Here is an 18,741-nt window from a genome sequence, read left to right as displayed (position 1 = left end):
TCGGCATGTTTATTTTCTTTTGCATTGGTGTTCTCTTACTGATTTTAAGTGTCTGGTACTTATATAACCTGAGGACGTTTTTTTAAATGCTCAAAATATGTGCAAGTAGATGAAAAAGAAGATTGTGCTGCCTTAACTTTTGTATTTGGAAATATTTCATTGCATTTGCATGTGTAAACGACGACAGTTGTATTTGTAGTTTAGGTTATTTGAATGATTCACCTAAAGATATATTTAGCAGAACACTGATGATTATTGATGATTTTTCGACCGGATGTTCTTAGTTTATACAGCTCTGCTTAGTGCCTCTGCAACCACTAATGGTAAGTCAATAAACAGAATAAAATGAATGTATCCTGGCCATCATTAATTTGAATCAAACACATTGTATTGCGTTTAATGGAGTCCATTAAGAAAATCTCGACCGCTCTTGATATTCATGGTCTTTTCTTTGGCCAGTTGTTAGGGAATAGTGCATTTCTTCCATGCCTTATATGACTCACACAATGTAAGTATGAACAATAATGCGATGGCCTGAAAACACCCTGTAAACATACTATTGGTGAAGTACTCTGCCTGCCTTCCTGTGCACTGATGGAAATGCTTATTGTATGTTCTGTTGAGCTATGTTGATAAAAAGATTTATAAAAAGAATACGATGGAATCAATACCACGTAGAATTAATAATGGAAGAAAAAATCAATTAATCCCTCCTCTGGATTATATATATTATCCAATGATTTTGTTATCAATTTATGACACCAAAACCTAATAGTAGTTCAATTTTTTTTTATATATATGTAGTTATAAAGAGTTATTCAAGACAATACATACAAACTTATATACATACTATACATCAATATATGCAATGAAAAAAAGGTATATATATATCACACCATCCTCTTTACCCTATTTGTCGTTACGGATGGCAAATCATTTTATCACTAGCATTCTGTTAATGAAGATAGCCCTAAAACGAAAAAGAATACAAATTGAGGGGGAATCTCTACCCTCCAACTATTCTATATATAATTTCTTTCAACATGATTTAAACTTGAATAGGGCTTCTCCAAATTATGGAGGGGATGCGTTTCAGCCTGTATATCTTGGGCCTCATCAGGACTGGGGCAAACAAAGAAACCTATAAATACATAAATGCACAATCTTATATATACAAATATATATACATATATATACACACAGGACATATTCTGATAGCATATACACAGAGAGAAAAACATATTCACCACACAGGTATATATAAATATATACAACTGTTTACAAATGAGTAGAGCAGTCAGTAATGTGAGAAAACCATTAAAGAGAGAGAAATACATTAAAGAGAGAGAAATAAATACGTGCAGAGCTAGAGAAACACAAAATGCATGCATGCAAGGAAAGAAAATGCACATGTAAAGAAAGAAAAACACAAAAAGCGTGTGAATAAGTCTTATTTATATAGAACAAGTAAATGAATGAAATGAACCCCTACAATTTCCACCAAGTGCAAAAAATCATATATACTAAACAATAATCAACAGGTGTCTTTGTGAGGCCACAAATATAAGGTAGGCCTCTGGTAGTAAAGCAAATAAGGTGTGTAAAAAAGCCAAACTTGTGGTTGACATGCTTAGAGAAAACCAAAATGTCCAACCTATTAAACCAACCTCTTTAAGATCCCGCTGATAAATTGGACCCCCGCACCGTAAATTGATTCCTGGTACACACCGGAAATTCTAAAAGGACACAGTACAAACCAAGAACAAAAAAGGCATTAAGGCTCCATATCTACACCCCAGGAAGTGCAGCACCCCCTTCGTACTAAACAGAATAGTACGTAAGGTTTTAACTTACGGGTCATTTATTTGGTATTGGGTAGTAATTATAGGGAAGGAGCCTTAATGGCCTTTTTGTTCTTGGTTGGTACTGTGTCCTTTTAGAATTTTCGGCGTGTACCAGGAATCAATTTACGGTGAGGGGGTCCCATTTATCAGCAGGATCTTAAAGAGTTTGGTTTAATAGGCTGGACATTTTGGTTTTCTCTAAGCATACGAACCACAAGTATGGCTTTTTTACACACCTTATAATTACTACCCAACATCAAATAAATGGCCCATAAGTTAAAACCTTACGTACTATTCTGTTTAGTACGAAGGGGGTGCTGCGCTTCCTGGGGTGTACATATTCAATTCTGAGTATGGAATAGATTCTCTTAACTAATAAAAGGAAACGACATATACATTTTTAATCGATAAAAGCTCAACATATGATTAACGGCCAATCTAAACGTAAGGAAATCTTCTCATTACGTGGACAAAATTATCTCAAGGTGAAGCTCCCTAAGCAGATGGACGCATGTTCCGGGGACCCCAAAGGGACATAGTCTGTGGGTAAAGCTATATAACAATCACCACACCAACCGGATAAAGAACTTACTACAATATTGTGGTGACTCCCCTGAGATACGACTCACACAGTGCTGTCGCCGAGGCTTGGAGGTATGTACATCAACTGTTTGACCAAGTGTTTTAATAGGATTTGAGTCCAAAAAATAAGATCGTTAAGTGGCTTTGTATAAATAGCAAGACGTAACTGGATCAAAAGTAATTGCTGGAAGTTCTTGAGTGAGTTTAAACCATTGACGGTTACTCTGGCTTCATTCCATTCCATGTTTTAAGCTTGTCTGTAGCATTACAGAATGGAACCTATGATGAGCTAATTAATTTTATACCCGACCAAAAAAGGACAGTCCATCCAGGACTGATAGCTAGTGTACCGTCAGAAGAGGAACTCAAACTACCCTGGCACATTTCACACTTATTTGCACCCAAATCGTACGAATGAGCTTGAGTCTATTGACAAAGATCTCCGGACCCAGGTCTGTGTTTGAAGTGGAGGCTGTGACATGTCAAACCATTTTTTTCACTGGTGGCATTGAAGCCCCTCTGCAGACTGTAATTCAGCTACTTTGGACTAATGGAGAAAGGCAACAACTTTTGCTGAAGACTGTTTCAGCATGCTTCACTCTTGTGAGTGCATTGACTAGTCATCTCGCAATGACTGAAGACAGAGGGAGTATGGAGAGTAAAGTTTTAAAGTCTGCACTTTTTTCAATGCTCGATTTCTGTAGATCGACTTTCTTATGGTCACACAAGGTACCACCACAGTGCCTTTCCCGCATTATCATGAATTTTGGTGCAAAAAGACAAAAGAGGAGTAGAAGGTGGGCACATCGCACCTAAATGGAGTACAACATCTCAATTGAGTCTCATCAAGGTGTATTAAAATAAAATTTGAAAGGCACTGAAATAGGTGGTGTGAGGGAAGATTGACCCACCTCCACAGTTGACCATGAAGAGGAACTGTAGAGCATGAACCCCATCGGAAGCTGACTCCAACTCAGTGAAAAAGTCAACCTTTAGCATTGGATTAGAAATGTCAGACATTGACATTTGATTGTTTATTCAGATATTGTGCATGTGAAATGCCATACTACGCACGAGGGCCAGTGGGATTCAACCTAGTAGAAGCTTGTAGCGCCTGAACTGGTAGCTGGTTTGATTTTGTTAGATCAACGGACCTCCTCTCCTGAGCACAGCATTTGTGGCTATACAATGTACAACATTGAGGCTTTTACAGCTAAAGTTGGTAGCTCATCTGGAGGTCTAACTGTATGGATCAAAATGGCACTCAACTGTATATTCAAGGAAATAGGCACTGTTTCACTTGATCTACTTGTCTTTCGAAGCTAGGCTTCCCCGATCTCCTGGTAAACATCTATAATAGGTCTTCCTCTCACAACAAGGCTTCCCGGACTCTAAAAACCCTGAATACACTCTTAGAAACGCATCGGGCCAGGCACTACATGGTCATCTTCGGAGAATTTAACAACTATTTGGGTCCTATCTTCCAATGTTAGAGTTGAGTAGAGTCGAGGATGGGTGTTGGTGAATTCCATCTCTATGTAATCTGACGATTCAATATTAGGATGAGTATGGCCGCATTGCAAATAGTAGCCCTAGCTATGTCCCATGGCCTAAGGGTGTGAAATGGCTTCTCCATCTCAGACCTCGGAGCCAAATCGACCTTCGAGAGGGGTGATCATAAAAGCAATATTGAGTATATATTGATCAATGTTAGAATTTGTCATGAAATGGCCGAAATGGAGGTCATTGAGCACCAGGAAAGCAACCACTATCCACTCGAACTAAATGGGTCCCAAATTAAGGCTATGACATGCCCAATGACACTTCGACATCATTTTACAATTTTGACTAACAGACATAATGTGAGATGGGTGGACATATCCAATCCTGTGAATTTCTTCGAAGAGATTTGTAGAACTGCAAGCGTAGCCCTAACTACACTTGAGGACCAGTATTGTACATCTTCCCAGGCCATGGTTGGCCATAACGAATTGTTCGTAAGATTAAAAGAACTTATTCTGAAAAATAATAAAAACAGTAATATCCCCCCAAAAATGCTTTATTGGCTCAACTACTATTGCAGAGAGGCTAAACCATATCTTGTTAAAGCTATAAAAAGCAAGGGAAGGCCCAACATCACTTGCAGACAAAAATTTGCCAAGGTTATCAAATCCATCAAGTCCCAGTGGGAAGTCAAGATATGGGAGGACCTGCTGGAAGCAGGAAAGGGAAAAACGCAGGTTGTTCTGGCATTTGGTTATGCATTATGGGCGCAGGGCTCATTCTCGGCCAGAATGCCACATTTCCACAGGGGAGTGGGTTGAGCATTTCACAGCTCTTTATGCAGATTTAACACATGGGGAGGTCAAGAATATCTTTATGTCCCCACTTGTCCTCCAGGGTGAAAAAGGAGAGCCAGTGGTATTCACACTAGAAGAAACCCTTCATGCAATCCAGGCTCAAAAAGCAAGGAAAGCACCTGGCCTTGACAAGATCTTCTCCGACCTGTAACGCTCCCAACCTCTGATATGGGGACCATATATAAACAATGTTTCCAATACCATAGCTGCAGGAGCCCTAATTCCTGATTGTTGGAACGTGACTGAAATTATACTGATTTTCAATAAAGGATCTAGACAAGTCTCCCAAACTGCCAGCATATAAACCTTATTGATAACAGTCAAAAGATCTATAGCATGCAACTCCTCACAAACTTTTGAGAGGGGATATCGGCTAATAATGTGCTTACAACAGGGGAATTGGCACCCTATAAAGATTTATTCCGCAGTTTTAAAGAAGTTTTGGATTATGTTAATCCTCCGTCTACAAGAGTTTTGTTTACTAAATTCAGACTAAAGGTTTTGCCCTTAGCATATTTTACCTGAAAAGGAGCAGAAGTGACAAACTCACTAATCTATGCCCTATGGCCTGTCACCCTGTTGAGAACGAAGAGCACTTATCATTTTTCGGTTGTGTCTATGCAAAGCAGCATGCCCGGTGGATTGCCCCTCTCTGCTGCAATCTTGGGCTAAAAAATCAGCACAATGCCTTGAGAATTTGTGGGACAGACAATAGGAGGTGGATTATCTACTCAATCTCTAATTAACTGCAGTCAATTTGGTATATCAGATCCAGGATGGCTGCTAAAAAATAAAGCTCTAGGGTGTGTTTTAATGTGTTTCAGTGCACTGTGCATGTTAGCCATTATGAAACTAGACAAGTATCTCAAGTTATTATCCAGCATTTCTGGATTGCATAGCGGACCCTTTATTGAGTTCCTTTTTAGGACTTTTGGTGAGGTTTTTTCTTGTCTATTTGGCAATTGGCTCAGCAATTAAGTTCTCTATATTGTATTTTTCTAAATGAATGTACTAGAGTTGTAAGCTGCTCTGATTTGGCTAGTTCTGTAATTAATTTCTTATTTTAGAGCTGAATGTTTTATAATACTTGTATTTGTTTCTATAGGGTACTTTTATGGTTCTTTGAACCAAAATAAAGTTCTTGATTGATTGACATTAGAAATGGTGCTCAAAGCCTTCCAAACCAGATTGCCAGACAAGGTTGTATTGATCTGCATGGACAATACAACAACTGTGTTTTACATACAAAAGAAGAGGGGGGGTACCCACTCCTACTTTCTACAATTTTGGCTCTAGGTACAAACCGAACACATTCACTTGCCAGGTTCAGCAGATGGGTTCATGAAAATCCTAGGCTGTAACTCAATACCCACTTCATTGCGAGCATCTTCAACAAATGGGTGATGCTGCAAATGTATGTTCGACTAACCAGGATGATAAATGCCACCTTTATACCTCCATGTTTCCAGACTCCAAGCTTCAGGGAATAAATTGGTTAGAGGCATTTGCATATCTTTCCCCCATAACTTCTTATGCCACTGATTGTCCGCTAAATGCGTCAGCCTCCATTAACAATGATTCTGGTAGGTCTGGTAGAGTACATAAAGCATGGTTGTCCCACCTGTTGGAAATGTCAATACCTCCATGCTGCAAAGTACACAACCTCCAGGATCTCTTAATGTAAAGGAAATGCAAACTACTACACGTAGACCTGTGCTCCATGAATCTTGCGATCTGGCTCCAGAGCTATGAGAGTTTGGGTATTGAGAGCTTTTCAGTATACTACACGGCTGCACTAAAAGCCACATCACCCAAGTACCAGTGCTGGTTAAGCTGCCAAGAAGAAAAGATGGGTTCGCCGCTGTAAATGTCTTTAAATCAACTCTGTGAATTTCAGGTCATTAACCCTTCCTGGAGTGCTTAAGGAGAATTATACTACCTAGGATGCTTCCTGAGCCCTATGGGATCAGAACATTATTATTAAAGGCCTCAGTGTAGTGATTTGTTTTGATCATATTAAAAATGTGTTTCCACCGCACTTCAGGATTACAAAACATATGCTTCGTTTATGCTTTCATAATCCTGATATATTCTGAAATATTCACACAGTTGTTTTACAGACAATTAAATGCTGTTGTGTGCTAGGAAAAAAAAATCCTACAGCTGGTCCTCTCATATGGGTCCTCAGCAGGATTGTCACATAGATCCTCTTCCCTTGAAGACCGACAAAGTAAAGTAAACACCAAGCTCTCTTGGAGGATAGAGGCTGACATTTAACCTCTGTCTTTCAATGCACAGCATATGTGACAAAATAATTGCAAAATTGAAAAGCCTGTTTAAAGAAAGTGAGCACTCATGGAAGAATACAAGGAGTGATGGTGAACAAGCTATACGCCATGGGAGGTACGAAGACATGCTGGTCAGCCTATTACAACTAAAGCCAGCAAATAAAAAACAAGGAAATGTGAGTTGCAAGCCATAAGGCCAATGGTAAATAATGGGTGGGTTGCATTGCCAGAAAAGCTTTCAGAATGTCTCCAGGATGTCTTTGCAAACCAGACAGCTGTGCTGTCTGGGAGTCTTCGTCCTAAGAAATACTTTGAAATACATAAATATAGGATACTTCTGCTCACTCACACTCATCTTCTCCTATCGGTAGTTATACATTTTTGCATCAGCCTAAACCATACAGTGTGCAACATTATTTCACAATTCTGAAAACATGGCTGTATGGTTTTGCACACCATAGATGTTAAACACGTGCTCATGTAATACCTTCAATGAATAGAATCGCTCAGGAATACTAAAGAACTGTGTATAGCTCTCACACCACCTCATCATGGCACTGCTATGTCCAAAGCGGACACTGCACTGTGGTTGTATTCTGTATTCAAATATACTATGCCCCTGCAAAAGGCCCATGTACCCAGGCTCATTTCACAAGCTAACAAGTTTTAGCAATGCCTATAAGTCTGGCTTTAAAAGAATGTTGTAAGGTAATGTGAAGTATTGTAATCAAATAACATGGGAATAGATCTGTATTTGTGTGGAAGCAAAGAACTGTAGAATAATGGTGTAGGTTAGACCGGGTGACAGTTGCTTTGTCAAGCCAGCCCTGAAAATCCATTTAGGTTAAGGAGTGCCCTTGTCCCATCTGTGCTGCTGCCAGAGAAAAACAACTTAAATTATCTAGTTATCTAAGATACTTTAATAGCATTCCAATATCATGTGTGTGACCCTAAAGGTTCAGGTTTAGGTAGCTTAATACATAAAATCATCACAGCAGCGTGGAGGGCATGCATTTCTTGTGTGGAAGCACACACCTTCTGACCAATCAAAACATATACTCCTGACTCCCAACATGTGGGCAGAGCCAAAGCCGTCCCTAGTGATGCTCACATAATTGTCTGGCGACAGCTGCACATTCGAGCCAGACCATAAAAGAAGCGATATAGCATCTCTCTACCTGACATTTGCAAAACTGCGCCTTATTTCCATGGACTTCCCTTCCTGTTTGTACTAAGCTTTTCTGTGCGGATATCTATGCTGTTGGGAGGAGCCAATGGATCAAAAGGTCCTAATTGTTTGCAAGCTAGCCTGCTACTTTCTGCCCACCTCCGCTTTAGAGGTTGGATGTGCGATGTGCTGCTTTTTAGTGTGTTTGCTGCTTGTCTTGTTGAGTCACATGCGACCCTCTCAGCTCCCTGAGGGCATGAAAATATGGAAATAGCAATCATATGGCGCGCTGCAGATGAGCATTCACTCTCTGACCTAGCACCAAACACAAAAGTCCCTTGCAATTTGGAGACTGTCATCACGAGTCATATGTCACATGTATGAAACCGAAATGTAGACGTCAAAGTACCTGGCAGTGGTCCACACCCAAAACTACCTGGTAGAAGAGTTCACAGCAATGTGAGCTACAAAACTACCAGCCGCAAACCCAGTGTTATACAGAGTAATATTAACCCTACTGTTTATGCTAAATGTAGGCCTCAATTAAAAGGTCTCAGAATATTTTATGCACAGCTTACTTTACCTCCTCAATGGCACGTAAGTGTCTACGCTTTCAGATTCCTACAGAAAAGTAACAGCTCATGATGTTTTTTTAGTGACTGTTACTGCTTCACAATCTCTTGCATTTTAACAAGTTGACTTGTGACTCATCCTTTCGTTTCCATGGTTCCAACAGTGAATGACTGCAGCTGGTGCAAACACAGCTGCAAGACTTGTTGCAACAATTAGGAATTGTAATTACATCTTTTTTAATATTACTTAAGCTCAATTGGAGTCCTTATTTGAGCAGCTATACATCAGTCAGACAGCTTTGTCCTCTTAAGATGTCTATTTTCCTCCTATAAATGTGCCCCATCAGTAAACAGGATGATGGACAAACCTTTGCCTAGTCTAATAGTCCGTTGTTTGTGTGTGGTTATGTTTATCACAGTAAATGGCACAATGGTGGTATCTAGAAGCACCTGGGTGCCTATGGCAAAATGGGAAATGGTCCTAATATTTAGCGTGAAATAGAATGAGTGCCTGCTTTCTTTATAGACTACAAGTGGTGACACTTAAGGCAATTGATTAAGTAATCATGGATGGCAAAATATGTTGTAGTGTCGGACAACAGTTTAGAACTGATGAGTGATTGATTGGTTGTGTTCTCTATCAAAAACTCTGCAAAGGAAAGTCTTGAGATGGTTCCCATGGGGAAAAAGGTGACTTTGGCCATTTTTGTGCTTCGAAATGCCGTTGTGAAGTCAGTCCATCAGGACTACCGACTTCTTCACTCTTATGCACGGAGTTAAACGTATCTCTAGAGAGGGGTCCAGATATCTTATCGCCCGATTGCTTCTCCAGTACTCATTACAATATATTTTCTCCTAAGAACTATTTATTTTTTAATACATCCACTTTTGGTGATTAATTGCGACAATTCCAAAATGTGTGTGTTCTTTTTCTGAGGATTGTAGTGTTGCAGGAATTCTGTTTTGGAAACAGAACTATGCCTGGTATCATGGGATGTCAGGATGTAGGGACTTAGTCACCATACTACACCAGTGCCTATGGGCCTAAACCCAGACTTACTCATAGTGCTTTACCTGCCCTCCTAACCTTCCAGAGGAACAGGTAAATTAGTACCCCAGAACACAACACTCTGAACTCTCTCAGGAGTCACAGTAGCAGGTCATCACCTTTCAATCTCCCACTCACATGTGTCTGCAATAAAAGGAAAGAGACACAAAGAAACCTTACAATATTTATTGAAATTAGCGTGCTCTATTATGCTGCAATTAGTAGACATATGCAAGTCAGCAATGTTATCAGCACAATTAAACTGTGCAAAATGAAAAGCCCTATCATAGCGAATGACAAATCAGCCCTAGCCTACCCTCACTGTCAAAGCACAGTATTATACTAAAGATCTCTGGCATTAGTGCCAGGCCCCATACGTGACAGTTCTAATCAGTTGGTCTGCATCTCAGGCGCACAACTCTTTCGTCTCAGGACCTTTTCTCTGCAAGCCTCGTTTCTCTCTGTTTTTAGCAAGGCAAGTCTCAGCTTATATGATAAGATCTGTCCTGTTCGAAGAGCAGCAGATGGATCTCTCTATTATGTCTAGGTGGTAGTGTCCGACCACAGAAGAAAACAGGGCACAATGTTGTATGGCGTTGCACAAAATGTGCAGACTAAATTCCAGCATAAAAGCTAAATAACTAAATATGTGCAGCTTATTTTGAAAATAACAGTGTGGCATGAAAACAAGTTTGTTACTCTGTAACGTGTGAAAAGTAAAAGCTGCCTACCACGTGTGTAGTTAGGCTAACATCGGGGATAATTACGGTGGGCCCTGTAAGGGATTCACAACAGTAGCAGTTTGAACAGTAGTTCTCTTGACCCGAAAATAAAAATGAACTTGACTTGACAGTAGCTCGGTATCATTGGCATAATTGCAGAAGTTGATATAGGCAAAATCAATGTATCCATCTGATCAGAGTGACTGTGGGAACATTGAAGAACAGCATGGACGGGCCCTGGGCCTTAAATACACCATAGACAATAATCTTACGTAAGACGGAAATGACAATAACTTGTGATCTGGCCAATTAAAAGGACTTAGGGTGGTCTTTTGCCCTATCCTGAAAAGTGGTGGTTCCTCCAGTAGGTAGGAGGAGTGGCCAGCCACCCCCCACCTCCCCCCCCCCGCTGCGATTGCAGCAAGCATGAAAAATAAAATGGTAATAAAATTCATGTATTACCACTTTACTTTTAATGCTGGCAGCCAAGTCTGGGGCGGGCCATTGCTGCTGATTGGCAGCAGTGAAGGAGTGGCGGCCACTTCAGTTTAAAGTGCACATGACACTTTGGCCAGATATCTTTCAGTGGCAGCCTTACGTGTGCACTTTAAACCTCTCCAAACCACACTGTCTTAAACAGCTGGGTGGACAGCAGGCTCAGCCCCCCAGTGCCTAAAGGAGTGTGGAGCCGGCCCGCTCCAGCCAATCCTGGTGCTTCTCTCATGCTTCTTAACATTATCAGCAGCATGAGAGCAGTGTCTGGATTGGTAGAGGGGAGTTGGCTGAGACTCTGGGAGCCTGTGCTTGAGCCACGGACTGCTGAGACAGAGAGGAGCACCGTGGCAGTAGGTAAGTACACTTATTTTTTAAACAAAGTTAATTTTGATTCGCTGTCAGAGACTGCAGGAAACTCTCGCTGCCTTCAGCCTCAACTCCAGAGCTCTCAATCATGGTACATTATAAACACTGTTTAAAACAGACCGCAGTTGAGAGCCTTGTCGTTGAGCATAAAGGGAATGCTGGTTTTTAGCAGTGCCTGTCAGTGGGCCAAATTATTCACCCCATCACTTAAACGTGTCAGCAGCTGCCCTTGATCTTGAAGCCAGTGATCATGGAGCCCATCTTGTTTTGACTCCATTGTTGATTGACTTTTTAGTGTGATTTCTCCATGACATTGCATATCTGGATCATGGAATGAGTTTAATGTTTACTGCAGTGGTTTAATGAAGTAAAGTGCCTGCGTTTTACATCTAGTCATTTTTTTAAATTGGCAAAAGAGCAGTACTTCTGCATTTACAAGGTTGTCCAGTGTGATGTTGGTGTTTCTTAGTTACACTAGCATTGATAAATCCTTTAGATTTAGAACTGTATTCTGTACATCCTTAATGTGTTCAATATGAAGTTGTAAAATTTTGTGTGGTGGGAGAAGGGCCATACTTGTTCAGTGTAATCATTATTTCTATTCCTATTTATCTTTATCACTATTGATAACATATTAACATGGGATACCTACCTTTACAATCTGATGTGCTGAAGGTGGCAAACGAAATGAGTGAAGGCCAGTCCAAACTGTGGATTACCAGAAAATTGACTCCAAACAGAGGCCTGTACCAAGTGAATCCATACCACTCTTCTTTAATTAGTGGTGTCCACACTTATCTGAAGGAAGAGACAAGCATGCTAGGGTGTCATGATTCATTGCAGCTTTTAAGTAACTTCTTGAGAACAGCCTCACCACTCTCCTTTCAAAGTTAAACTTGTCTCAGTCACAATGAACCTGCTCTCCTCCAATAGCCTATACTTGTTTTAGTGCCTTGCAGTGCCTCACAGGCATCAATACCTGATATTGTTGGTAAAACACAATCTGATATACATTTGCAGGATCTCTGGCCCGAGAATTAAAAAGGAAATCCTACAAAATAGCAATGAGGAAGAAGACTTAATGTTACCCAACCCCAAGAGATACTGCAAGGCAGCACAGTTTTTCTGAATGGAAAGTGGATCAGTGCACCTGCTTCCATACCTTCTGAACACAAGCTTGTTGGCATAATACATGATGGATCAAAAAGAGGGGGACTAGGAGCCATATTAAGGTCCGATACCCATGCTCCTCACTATAATTGACATGTCTAATCAGTGTGGGTACTTGTTCCTATGTGAAGAGGGTATAGAAAATGTTAAAGAAAAGGTGTGATTGGAATATATATGGTTCCAGGCGGATCTTTCTTATTTCAAAGTATTGGCCTCACACACCCATGTGGGTGTCATGCTTCATCATCGGGCATTTTGCTCCTCGTGGGGCCGGTTCTGCAATGCCCCATGGGTCCCGCGAGAGGGCTCTTTGTCGGAGATCTTTTCTTGTATCAGCCTTGACGGCGCATGCAGGTGCGTGGGGTATAATGTGTAACGTGGAGAGTGTGAGCTTAAAATTTCCTAAAGGAGATCACATTTTATTCAGAGACCCTCGGTAAGGTAAAAAATTAAGATGTGATAGTGTGCGCAATGTTATGATACGCCACTACTCAGTGAGTGTGTTGTAGTGAACTATCACGGTTTCACTATTCAGGTAAACATGTGTCACGCTATGTTGGTCCAGTACTGGATCCCGAGCGTTTCTTCAGAACCAAAAAATATGTTCCTACCCCTGGATTAGGGTGGGTATCTAGAGTCTTATTATACTCAATCCCTGGTAGTGATAGCATAGATCCTAGGTATCTATGTCATGCTCACCCCAGTACTAATCCATAAATCAACCCCTACTCATAGGTCATCATAATGTGCCCTAGGTCAAGACTGGGGACCACAAGATTATTTTGGTTTTGTTCCATCGCAGTCAGCAGCCCGTCACCCACCCCTCGTCCTGCCTGCCTGCAGATGTAATACAATAATAGACATAATGCCCGTCCACTCTTGCATATCCTAATTGTCAGAAGCATTCAACGTTTTTAGATAAACATAACTCATTAACAATTAGAGGATCATATCAACATCATATCCCCTTTCAGGGCTAATGCAAACTTTCCAAATGGAGAAGACAACAGACAGGTTGACGTAAGGGAAAAATTGAGTCTCTTCGAACTTTCGACTGATGGTTGTGCACAAATTGAATTGTCTCCAACAAAAATAATCCATCATGTATATGCTTTTTTTGTGTGTGAAATGTTTACAAATCTGGCATTACTTAATCTCCCATGATACAGTTTAAAAAAGGAGAAATCCTGATGCACATGTATGCCTCAGGGTTGAGGTAGAAAACAAAGATTAGTAGGTACTTCGCATGCGCAAATTATGACAAGTTTCAAAGTCAAATGTCCATCAGACATAGGTGAGAGGGAGAGATTTTGAAACTCATTGCTCATGAGGAAAGGGATCGCATAATCCAGTCCTCACAACCCCCTTTTCCTGATCATGGCATGAGTTTCAATGGAAGGTAGTACAAACCTACATTTGAGCACTAGAAGGCAAAGGTGGGATATGGAAGTTGTTGGAGACACTGCAGCCATGTAGGAACAGGTTGTTATATATTTCTTTATATTTTTTGTCCCTGCCCCCAAAATCAAACAATTCGAAGCCAAGCTGACACAGTAGGTCAGATATTATCTTTCCATTAGCCAAAGTATGCTAAATTGCCTCATTACGTAAGAGATCGCCAACCAAGAACAGTAATTTGAACAATACTGCCAGTCAATAGAATGTAAGTTACAATCGTTAGTAGTACTGGAGAGACTTACAAGCAAGATTCAGTATAACTATCTCCTCTTTACAAACAGATACATTTGCCCTGTATACCTCCTGCTACCCCTATAAATCCAATTGACCTATTTATGGCTAGCTAGGAGGTAGGGTCACCTGAGGATGCAGATTAAACTTTCCCCAAACACTGTAGTCCCCATGCTGATGACAGTCGTGGAACATTACCCAGTTGACATATACTCTGGAAAACACCTATGAAGATGATGCTCAAAATTACTTTCAGGAGCACTGCTGTTGGTATTTTTAAACAAAACCCACCCCTACCCCTCAGACGGTCGATCGAAGGACCTGTTACTTCCACTCCTCCTCCTGAATGCCCAGCTTCTCTTGTTCTACCCCAAAGGCCCAGTTACACCATGAATTTACCAACCAAAGTTAACTTGAGATCTGTCCTCCTATCCGAGGTGCTAAAGCCACCGAGATGACCAAGTAGATGGGTACAGATGGAGCACAACAATTGCCATGAACTTTTGAAAGAGGGTTAAATGTATTGTCTGAAACCATGTAACTCACTTCTCTTCCTTTGTGAAAGATCTCCTTAGGTTCCCAATGGTAACCTTAAGACAGTTTTGCTTGTACTGTGTTTCTAAGCATAAAACCTAATGCAATGTCAAATAAAACATCCATTACTCCAGCTACTCCTAGTTAATGGGGATGGCTTCAGGTAGGTTATGACCTAGTGTGGAGATCATTGAATGATTTCTACCCTGCCTTCTCTGATAGTAGTCGGGTATATTGTGAGGTGGCTGTAATTGGGGAAGAACTGAATGCTGTCTCTTTATTAATTTCAACCCTGCTCATATTGACACCAATGCCTGGGTTATCAATCGTGACAAGGACACCAGCTGCCAGCCTGCCTTAAGTAATCCCTCTTCTTCCAAGAGGCCCAGGGGAATGTTCCTAACTTTCAGTTTGATTGTAAGATCTTCTTTGAATCCTTCTTCCTGGTCGCTCATAATGACTATTGGTTCTGTTGGGCATTGTTTCAGGATGCTCCCCTTCTAAAGTGTTATGAAAGGAAATTCTTGATATTTTGTTTGCTGGCAAATAAAAATAATCTGGCTCATGCTGAAAATTTTCGCTGGGTCTGCTTGAAAAAATAAAAACACTATTGCCCTCATTACAAGTTTCTGTTAACTTGGGAGGAGAGCAGGGCTATAATTAATGATATTGTCCGTTATCTCCTTGTGAGTTAACTGGAATTACTATGAAGAATAACCTCTGTGATCTGGAGATCCCCGAAATTTAAGCCAGCTTTTCTACTATTCTGGGGAGAGAAATGCAGATATTTACTACCTGGAATGAAAAGGAAGTTAATATCTGCGGGGGTCAGGGTGTTGAATGTGGGTCAGGAGGAGAGTCTTGGGGTGGAGAGGGGCTTTTTTGGTGAGGAAAGCTATGCACTCTATCGGGGGATTCTCTGCTCCCCTGTTCTACTGGAGGTGAGGAGGTGACGGACAGGAGACCGGTTGTGTTCCATCTACAGCCCCTCTGTTTCTGTTCTGGAAACACCAGATATCTCCCAGTTGCTGGGGCAGTATTTCAACCCGCTCCCTTGCCCACTTGGTTAACTGCTCTGGCCAACTCGAAATGAGGGACTTTGTCATGTTTTCATTTCTGTTCTGTCATCAAGACTTTGGCAATTACCAGCATGGATAATAACACGCTCATTTGGGTCTTCGCAAGTCTTTCACCTTCAAAAACAACAGTTGATGGGCAGAATGTAGAACAATTTCATACATTCACCCCATTACAGAGATCTGGGCCTAAATCCATCGTTTTTGTGCTCACCATGCCATTCCAGTTTATACCCAGCCATATGCAAATCAGTCTTGACCCTGTGCCTCATGGGAACTGTCCAGCTGGAATCAAGCTATCCTGGCTGAAGAGGGGTGAAACCCCGAAACCGGTCCTAGGATGCTTGTTTCCGGTCCAGGGATGACCTGGCTTGGAAGTACGGGCTGGACTGTTCCCATGAGGCACAGAGTCAAGACTGATTTGCATATGGCCAGGTCTAAACTGGGGTGGCATGGTGAGCAAAAGAATGATGGATTTAACCCAGATCTCTTGACTGGGGGTGAATGTTTTGATTTGTTCTGCATTCCATCCATCAAATATGTGTCTTTTGCAAGTCTTTCACCTTGGCACCTCTCAAATCTGTCTTTCATGTACCTGCATATTAATGGTGGGTATAAAGAAATATGATAATGCCAGTCCATTCTGTTTTCTTTGTACCAGCTTTCTTTGCGTTACTGTTTTATTGGTTTAAGCAGCGTTAGAGGCCCTTACCGAAAGACAAACTATTTATCAGCCTAAATTAGGCTGGTTGAGGGCCATAGCGTGACTTGGAGATTAGCCCAGGAAGTTTAGCAAGAGGTGATCGGCAGATAATTATTAAAAGACAATGGACATCCTTGACTAATACTGTTGGTGATTTGTAAGAGGACTGTTCAGCATTGTGTATTAGCCTTGCTAATTTCTGCAGATGGAGGAGAGATAGTATTGAATTTGAATAGTAGGAAGTGGAACAGAAACTAGTGAGCTTCTAGGTGTTTGAAAGGAGCAAGGGGAAATTGAAAACTAAAAAAACCTTTGGTAAAGTGTATTAATCTAGCCTTATATCTGAGCGATATGTAATCCAGGTTGGCTCGGCATACATCTGGCCTCTGTAGTCTCGTACCAATAAATTGGGGCCGTTTCTCAACATTACAAATAAAGATGCACACTGTGTAGGCCTGTGCAGTTTATGCCCCTGACAACCAATGGGATAAGATAGCGTAATCCTGTCCTCATCCCTGCGGCTAGGATGCTCGAGTGGAGAATTTGCCTAGTATTACGTGAGGATACTTTGGTACTTCATGCAGCTTCATTGTAGACTTTCGGAACAGTATGTTTCCAGGTCATTCACGTTACCTCTGATATCATATTCAACAATAAGCCTGCACGCACAATGTTTAGCAGTCCCTTTTATGCTTAGCTCTGAGCCGTTGGTACTCTTCCTTCTTGATGTTTAGATTTTTTTGATATGGAATTATGTATGAGCGATATGAAGATTTTAATTTTGTAAAGTCATTTTGCTGTTATATTTTTTTAAAGGTATATTTAGGTTTATTGTGCAATGCTAAGACATTCAGCTTGGTAGAAGTGTTACTAAAGTTGTTATCAACAAAATGATACATTATTATTGCAACTTGGCCCTTCGAGGTTTCATTGCAATCCCAGGATCATATCTGGAGCCGACAGGTGTTTTGCTTGCTGTTAAAAAACACAAAGGAGGTCTGCAAAAATCTCCTTGAACATAGGCTAATTGTTGGTTTATCATTCCTACACCCTAAAGTAGCTCGCTAAATACAAGACAGCTGCGGTCCAATGAAAGGATCTGAAATTAAAACGCTTGGAGCTATATTATCCAAAACCGCGTCTCAGTTATTCATGTGGATGATTTATTTCTTTGAAAGATCCTTTCACTACTCAGTCAGAATTCTTTTTATCATGGATTAAATACGTACGGCAGATTGTGATTTCATACATATCTCGGACACCTACTAGATCTTTTCTGTGGGTTGAATGCCACTGAAGAGACCCCTTTATCTTCTACAGATCCTCAGAAGATGTTTATTTATTTATTTATTAAATATTGTTCTTGTTTGCCGCCAGAAACCCTAAAATGACATCCACTTAAAAAAACGGGAGGGGTGCCTATTGCCATCTGAGGAAAATAACGCCTGAATGAACCAATATGGGATGGCAAACCCACACCCAGGTATTCTCGACAAATCTGGCTTAATCATAGGACTCAGAGTCTGGGTTGCCATCTCTCCAAGTTGTATATTGCGACCAGAACTCTTCCGTTCTCTTACATTTATGCACTCAAAATACAGCTTACATGCTGTATCCACTGCTCTCAAACAGTTCCCCAAAGTGGGAGGGTTTATCTGCAACCAGTTAATACAAATCTCTCTCTCCTGGCCTGCAAAATCAAGAAATAGATCAGCCTCGTTTGGCTTTGAGAGATAACTGGCCAAGCTGGACATCAGTTCCAGAAAGAATCAAAAAAGAGCTTACCGTGATTTAACTCTGCATAATTCCTGATAATGTACTGCTGTCGCCCTCCCAAAAACTGCACAGGCTTGGCCAGGAAACAAATATATGTTTGTCTTCCTCGCTCAGACTACAGTGTGGTATGACCCCTTTTGTAAATTTAGTCATGTTCCTTGGGGTCAGATTATATGAAACGTAAACAAATGATTCTTCCTGAAGGCAGCCAGTTTTACTATTTAACTGTTGAGTAGAGGAGACACAGAGACACTTTCCATACCTACGATTGCTTCTCTGCTGGTAACTAGCCTTCCCATAGGTGAAGGGGAATTATCATCCACCTTTACCAATTCCCCATACAGGAAG

At 40.9% G+C, this 18,741-nt stretch overlaps 1 protein-coding gene across 1 annotated transcript in view; it reads left to right on the top strand.

Annotated features, from left to right (window-relative positions):
* Positions 1-18,741, top strand: part of ITFG1 (integrin alpha FG-GAP repeat containing 1) — a 1,870,060-nt gene that overhangs the window by 305,293 nt on the left and 1,546,026 nt on the right. The window lies entirely within an intron of this gene.

The sequence above is a fragment of the Triturus cristatus genome, chromosome 12, assembly GCF_964204655.1.
Source record: "Triturus cristatus chromosome 12, aTriCri1.1, whole genome shotgun sequence".
Lineage (NCBI taxonomy): Eukaryota > Metazoa > Chordata > Amphibia > Caudata > Salamandridae > Triturus > Triturus cristatus.
This window is presented reverse-complemented; position numbering and strand designations above follow the sequence as displayed.